At 46.9% G+C, this 7,844-nt stretch overlaps 1 pseudogene; it reads left to right on the top strand.

Annotated features, from left to right (window-relative positions):
* Positions 1-5: 5 nt before the first annotated feature.
* The window catches only part of LOC107107005, a 16,717-nt pseudogene continuing 8,878 nt past the window's right edge, over positions 6-7,844 (top strand).

Below are 7,844 nucleotides of genomic sequence, written 5' to 3'. Positions count from 1 at the left end.
TCCACACAGGGGAGAAGCCCTATAAATGCATTGAGTGTGGAAAGAACTTCACCAGGAGCACCACCCTGACTTCTCACAAGAGAATCCACACAGGAGAGAAACCGTACAAATGCTCAGAGTGTGGGAGAAGCTTCAACCGGAGAACAAATCTCACCTCACATAAAAGAATGCACACTGGAGAGAAACCATATAAGTGCTCAGACTGTGGGAGGAGGTTTGGTGATCAATCAAGCCTTGTTAAGCACAAGAGGACCCACACGGGAGAGAAACCCTACACATGCTCAGACTGCGGGAAGGGTTTTACGACAAACACAAATCTTACTTCACATCAGAGAATGCACACAGGAGAGAAACCATACAAATGCTCAGAATGTGGAAAGAATTTTACAACAAGCACAAATCTCACTTCGCATCAGAGAACTCATATTGGGGAGAAACCATATACATGTTTTGAATGTGGAATGAGCTTTAGTCAGATCACAACCCTCACTTCACATCAAGGAATTCACATAGACAAGAAACCATATAATTGTTCAGAATATAGCAGGAGCTTTAGTGAAGTATCCTGCCTTAATGCATATCAGATAATATACACAGGATAAAAAAATCAAGTGCATGGAACTTCATTCAGAGCACTGATCTTAATTCACATCAAAGAATCTGTAAGGGGGGAATCATACAAACTGAACTTTCCCTTACAAACAGAGCAGTCCCATTCCTTATGCTGTTAAAACACTCTAATAACACACAGGCCATATCAGCATCTAGAAAAGGCTCAATTATACATTTGAGAAGCCATAACTGTGGGGAAATGGGAAATCAATGCAGAACCAGAGAAATGTTTGGACCAGTGGGAAAGTTCCTGTTGTTTTTCTTTTGCTTACGATTGCATGTTTACATTCATACCTAAAATAATCTATTTGATTTGCTTCATAATAAGGTTATTGTGACAGAGGCTGTCTAACTTAGCTAGTTACACTTTACCCAGATTGTGGTAGATTCCTCAAAGTGTGTGCAGAGTTCTTTGCAGTAACAAGATGGAGTAGGCCTGAACCCCCCTACCTACCATCTTGTGGATTCCAGTTTCATGCTGTTCCACTGGAGATGAGAGAAAATCTAAAATACACAGATGTCTACGGAAAATGGAATCTGACGTAAGCAAGCCTCCTCTCTAAGAGTGACTAGATGATCTAGCTGATACAACACAAAGCCCCATCTCTGGGGTCAGAGGCTAACATTACCAATCAGGAAATTATCAATATGATAGCCCCTCCCACCAAATAGCTATTATATGAAATCCCAGTACAACAAGAGAATCAATCTGAAACGAAAAGAAGGAGGTCCCACAGTGCTGAGTGGCAAATGGACACAGAGGAACAACCAAATAAAAAGTTAGCGTTTGGGAAGTACTGTAGTCAAAGTAGAGACCGGAATGAACGTGAAACATTCCATGAAGGTCAGAAGCCTTACAAATGTTCAGAATGTGGGAAGAACTTCACCAGGATCAAAGGATGCACACAGGAGAGAAACCATACAAATGCTCAGAATGTGGAAAGAATTTTACAACAAGCACAAATCTCACTTCGCATCAGAGAACTCATATTGGGGAGAAACCATATACATGTTTTGAATGTGGAATGAGCTTTAGTCAGATCACAACCCTCACTTCACATCAAGGAATTCACATAGACAAGAAACCATATAATTGTTCAGAATATAGCAGGAGCTTTAGTGAAGTATCCTGCCTTAATGCATATCAGATAATATACACAGGATAAAAAAATCAAGTGCATGGAACTTCATTCAGAGCACTGATCTTAATTCACATCAAAGAATCTGTAAGGGGGGAATCATACAAACTGAACTTTCCCTTACAAACAGAGCAGTCCCATTCCTTATGCTGTTAAAACACTCTAATAACACACAGGCCATATCAGCATCTAGAAAAGGCTCAATTATACATTTGAGAAGCCATAACTGTGGGGAAATGGGAAATCAATGCAGAACCAGAGAAATGTTTGGACCAGTGGGAAAGTTCCTGTTGTTTTTCTTTTGCTTACGATTGCATGTTTACATTCATACCTAAAATAATCTATTTGATTTGCTTCATAATAAGGTTATTGTGACAGAGGCAGTCTAACTTAGCTAGTTACACTTTACCCAGATTGTGGTAGATTCCTCAAAGTGTGTGCAGAGTTCTTTGCAGTAACAAGATGGAGTAGGCCTGAACCCCCCTACCTACCATCTTGTGGATTCCAGTTTCATGCTGTTCCACTGGAGATGAGAGAAAATCTAAAATACACAGATGTCTACGGAAAATGGAATCTGACGTAAGCAAGCCTCCTCTCTAAGAGTGACTAGATGATCTAGCTGATACAACACAAAGCCCCATCTCTGGGGTCAGAGGCTAACATTACCAATCAGGAAATTATCAATATGATAGCCCCTCCCACCAAATAGCTATTATTAATAATTCTGAACTATCATAGCAAATAGTTGGTCCTGTCCAAACTGGCTTCCCTTTTGTCTAAAAGGATTAAGTTTAGCAAGGCAGACCAATATGGAACAGGAATGAATGCGTTCTTCTAATGTACACCCCAGGAATCCAAGATCCCAGACAGTATAGGTGGCCTCTTGAGCCCTATTAAAGTTTTAAGGTTTTCTGTCACAGTTATATGCTATACTCCATTCTACCTTATTTAAGAAAAGAGCGATACCCCCCCTTATGTGACACATTAACTCCACAGTTCCATCTGCTCAGACGTTGAGATATCAAATAATATACGGCCTGGGAACAACATATCTAAGGGACTACCTCTTCCCGTATACCCCTCGAAGAGCTTTACGTCCCTGGCCCAAGAGTCGTCTGTCTAGCCTCGACCGGGGCCAGGGCCTTCTCTGCTTTGGCCCCCACCTGGTGCAACATGCTCCCCATCGAGATCAGGGCCCTGCGGGATCTTACCCAATTCTGCAGGGCCCTGCAAAACAGAGCTGTTTTGCCAGACTTTTGGTTGAGGCAGTGGGCGTCCACATATGGCCTCTGTATTGTAGGTAGTTGGGACAAGCTCTTATTCACACCTCTTCCCCATGAAAGATCAGAGACTCCATATTGGGTTGTTGGTCATTTCTTTGAAATCCTGTGCTGGGGTAAGAAAAGCCTCTTTGGCTGGGTTGTCAACTGTGAAGCAGGTTTCTTGATCAGCAGTCTTCATCCTGTTTTTACAAAACAGTTTTTACAAAACGTAATGTTCTTGAGAGCAACCAACGACTCGCACTCAGTTGTCACGATAAACCGTGAGTCATAAAACAGTTGTTTTTATAAATCCCAGATTCATGTCTCTGTTTACAATGTCTGTACCCCCACCTTTCCACTGGAGCTGGCTTTGCAAAAACAGGATCCCTTTAAAAGCATACAAATCAATTCATCATCCAAAATTCAGCAGGTGGTCTGCAATGCTGACAAAACTCAATAACCATTCACCAAAATGTCCCTGGAAACACCTTTTTTTGCACCTAAATGCAAGATGGACCGATGGTCTCATTCAGTAGAAGGCTGCTTCATGTGTTCATGGGAGGCCTTCCTCTGCTGCCGCTTCCCTGCACTGAGATACAGAGGTTGACTACCTCTGAATTTGGAGGTTCCTTTTAGTCAACATGGCCACCAGCCACTGAGGGACCTCTCCTCCATGTCTCTCCCAGGAGGTGGTGTGACTGGAGTGAAGGAAGAGAAAGAGACGGGGACTTGAAAGGGGGGCAAGAAAGTGGGAAAGTGAGCGGAGGCCAGAAAACACACCGTCACATGCTATGTGCCAGCAGGGACTCTAATCTGGGAGGACTGGGTTTGATTCCCCGCGCCTTCTCGTGCAGCTGCTGGTGTGACCTTGGGAGAGTTACAAGTTGTTTCAGAACTGTTCTCCCAACAGCAGTTCTCTCAGAGCCCTCTCGGCCCCACCTACCTCGCAGGGTGTCTGTTGTGGGGAGGGGAAGGGAGATTGTGAGCCATTCTGAAACCTCAAGTGAAGACCGGGGTATAAATCCAATCTCCTCTTCTTCTGTGTTAGAGACTGCTGATTTAGAAATTGTTTAAAAACAAAATGAAGTTCACCGAGTATGAGGCACTGCTTTAGTAAAGAGGAGAGGACTTAAATGGCCTCTTGGACGCTGCCCCTTCTATTCTCAAAGTCCCTCATAAAATGTAGGTTTGTCCTGCAGGGGCAGTTCACATGTTACGAAGTCCTCTTAGACAGCCAGCATGGTGTAGTGGTGTAGACCAAGGTTCAAATCCCCACAACCATGAAAGCTCGCTGGGTGACCTTGGGCCTGTCATTCACTCTCGGCCTGTCCTACCTCACAGGGCTGTTGTGAAGATAAAATGGAGGAAAAGGTAGAAATGTCATAAGCCACTTCGGGTCCCCATGAAGTAAATATATAAGTAAATTGCCCCCCAATTGTCCACTCAGTCAGGCAAGCTCTGGGAGTGCCTAGGTGTGGGGGCCCCATCGGGATAGGGGGCTGAAGGTTCTCCCCACTTCATTTCCCCAAGTTATGAACTATCTCTAGGTGCCCCAGTGGGGCAAACAGCAGCTCTCTGGGGCTGTCTTAAGCTAGAAGAATGGGTCAAGGCTTAAGCCCCTTCCCTGCTGTGCACGCTGGGGCCCCAATCCCAATTGGGTCTGCACATGCAGTCAGGCAAGCTCTGGGAGTGCCTAGGTGTGGGGGCCCCATCGGGATAGGGGGCTGAAGGTTCTCCCCACTTCATTTCCCCAAATTAGGAACTTGTGAACTATCTCTAGGTGCCCCAGTGGGGCAAACAGCAGCTCTCTGGGGCTGTCTCAAACTAGAAAACTGGGTCAAGGCTTCAGCCCCGTCCCTGCTGTGCACACTGGGCCCCCGATCCCAATTGGGTCTGCACGTGCCTGGGAAACCCAAGTGCGGCGTTTCCAAAGCACATCTCTGCAACAGGTCACATGAGAGGGACAGCACAATGTGGGAAGACGAGTTCCGTACACTGTTGACCGGGGCCCGTAGCCAGTGCTATATAATTATAGGATAAGGTAAAGGTCTTCCCTTGCTCGAAAGCCAGTCGAATCCGACTCTTGGGTTGCGGTGCTCATCTCCGTTTCCAAGCTGAAGAGCCAGCGCTGTCCGAAGACGTTTCCGTGGTCATGTGGCCGGCATGACTAAACACCAAGGTGCACGGAACGCTGTTACCTTCCCACTGAAGCGGTACCTATTTATCTACTTGCAATTTCTTGCTTTCGAACTGCTATGTTGGCAGGAGCAGGAACTAGAGACGGGAGCTCACTCCGTCATGCGGCACACCCGGGTCTCGAACTGCTGAACTACCGACCTTCCACAGCCTGCAGTTCAGCGTCTTAACCACTTGAGCCACCGCAGCTCCTAATTATAGGATACAGGGATTTATTTTTAGGTATTGTTTATTTATATCCCACTTTTCTTCTCCGTTGGGACTCAAAGCGGCTTAGAACATTATTCTCCCTGCCTCCATTTTCTCACAACAACTCTGAGAGGTAAGCCAGGTTGAGCGTTTGTGACAGGCCCAAGGTTGTCCGGTGAGTTTCCATGGTAGAACTGGGAATTCGAACCAGGGTCACCCAGGTGCACCACACGGGCTCTCAGAGTGTATCTGACCAAGAGCCTTGAAAGATACTCTGAAAATCTTGTTGGTCTCAAGGATGCGACTGGACTTGAATCTAGGAATGTTCCTAGCACTTGTTTGTTGACTCGAACATTACTTTGGAGATCCTACCCTTAAAAATGTGATGCGTGGATGCAACAGACAAGTGCTAGGAACATTCCCGCAGCAAAACAGAAGAAGGCCTCGAGTATATGCAGAGGTGAGTTGAAGGGTGTGAAAGGGAAATACGCAGCCCGGGTAGGGCCAACTTATCCAGTAGGCACAGTAGGCACAATGCGAACCAGAAGGGTTAAGCTGACCATATATATTATAAAAGTACAAAATTTATTAGGGTGTACACATATTAAAATATATGCGGGTTAAAAAAAAATTCAGTATCAGACTAATAAAAGCATATCCAATATTAATACACACGATGTACTTTTATAATATATATGGTCAGCTTAACCCTTCTGGTTCGCAGTGTTATCTTGGGTTGAGTTTTTCCCTCCCCCCCCCCTTTTCCCCCCAGTTACAGTAGGCACAGTGCCTAGGGTCCAGGATACTTTTAAGGGCCCAAGAAAATATTTTAATTTATTTTAAAATCATATAGGGAAAAAATGAACTTTTAGGGTCAAAGACAATGTTTTTAATTTTTTTTTCTCACATCAGAAAAAAAATGAAATGTTTAGGGCCTACAAAAATCTATTAAATTTTGCCTAAAACAGAAAAAAAATATGATATTATTATGGCAGGAGGGGCCCACAAAGGCGAAAGTGCCTAGGACCCACAAAAGTCATAATGCGGCCCTAAGCCTCGGTTTTCTCCACGCTTCTCCTCTGTCTCCCCAAAAATGCAATGCCGGAAGCCCAGGATCCCCGCCCCCCAATAAAACCACCCACTCTACCAACCGCAAAGATTTTCTGCTTTCTGTAAACTTTCTCAACCCCCAGTTCTTTCCAGACCTGGGAAAGATCTTTGCAAGGCTCTCCCTGCCCGCGTCCCAATACCACCCCCACCCACCCCCTCCTCGGAGCAGCCACCACCTTTTAGGCGCGGGTGGTGGTGGTGAGGGGTGCTAAGTGTTGTGCAGTCCAGAGGGGAGAAAGCTGCCCCATGGATGGAGGACACCTTCCCAGTCCGCCCCCCCCCCTTTGAAGCCTTGCACGCAAAAAAAGGCGTCGTCAACATCAAAGCAGCCGGGATCGTATTTTACTGTCGCCTCCCCGGTTTCACCCCGACAAGGGTTAAGCCGGCAAAGCTGTGCTTCCTAGAGAGGACCGCAATAATGGATGCTCTTTTCCGGGACGCCCCCCCCCCTTCCCAGCTGCAGAGACAGAGAGGGAGAGGAGGGGCGAGCCGGCCAGCCTGCGTGGACTGGGTAGGTGCGTAAAAAGGGGAGGGGAGGGGAAGGGGGCAGGATAGTAGAGACACCCACCACCAGCCCCGAACCTGCGCCCAGCAGGGCCTTCCTTCCTTCCTTCCCACTGTCTCCAGCCAAAAAGGAAAAGCTTTGCAAAATGTTGTCTCCCTCCTCACAGCCCATGCCAAAGGTCCCCCCCTCATGCCATTTCCTTCTCCATAGATATAAGAAGAGCTCTGCTGCTGGATCAGACTAATAGTCCATCTAGTCCAGCAGCCTGCCTCACACAGTGGCCAACCAGCTCCTCTGGAGGGCCAACAGCAGGGCAGAGAGGCCTTCATAAGAACAGAAGGAGGGCCCTGCTGGATCAGACCAATGGTCCAGCTAGTGCAGCAGCCTGCCTCACACAGTGGCCAACCAGCTCCTCTGGAGGGCCAGCAACAGGGCAGAGGGGCAGGAGGCCTTCCCCTGATGTGGCCTCCTGACTCTGGGATTCAGAGGCTTAGTGCCTCTGAATGGGGAGGCTCCCCATAGTCACCATGGCTAGTACCTACTGACAGACATATCCTCCATGAATCTGTCTAATCCTCTTTTAAAGCCGTGCATTCCTGTGGCCATCACTACAACCCTTCGGCAGCAAATTACACATTTTAATCACTCTCTGGGTGCGTTCAGACGTGGCGTTTGCAACGGTATAGGTGCCGGTTGCAATCGGTGTACTTACCGGCGTTCACGCGGCGAACATCTGCCTTCCGTCCCTAACCGTTGCAAAGCCCTTTAAACCGTTGTACTCTGCCACTAGGTCCCCAAGTGGTGGTATCCTGAGTGCAACGGTTGTAATCG

The sequence above is a fragment of the Gekko japonicus genome, unplaced genomic scaffold, assembly GCF_001447785.1.
Source record: "Gekko japonicus isolate JY-2015 unplaced genomic scaffold, Gekko_japonicus_V1.1 scaffold6948, whole genome shotgun sequence".
Taxonomy (NCBI): Eukaryota; Metazoa; Chordata; class Lepidosauria; order Squamata; family Gekkonidae; genus Gekko; species Gekko japonicus.
Note: the sequence above shows the minus strand (reverse complement) of the source record. Positions and strands in the feature narration are given on the sequence as shown.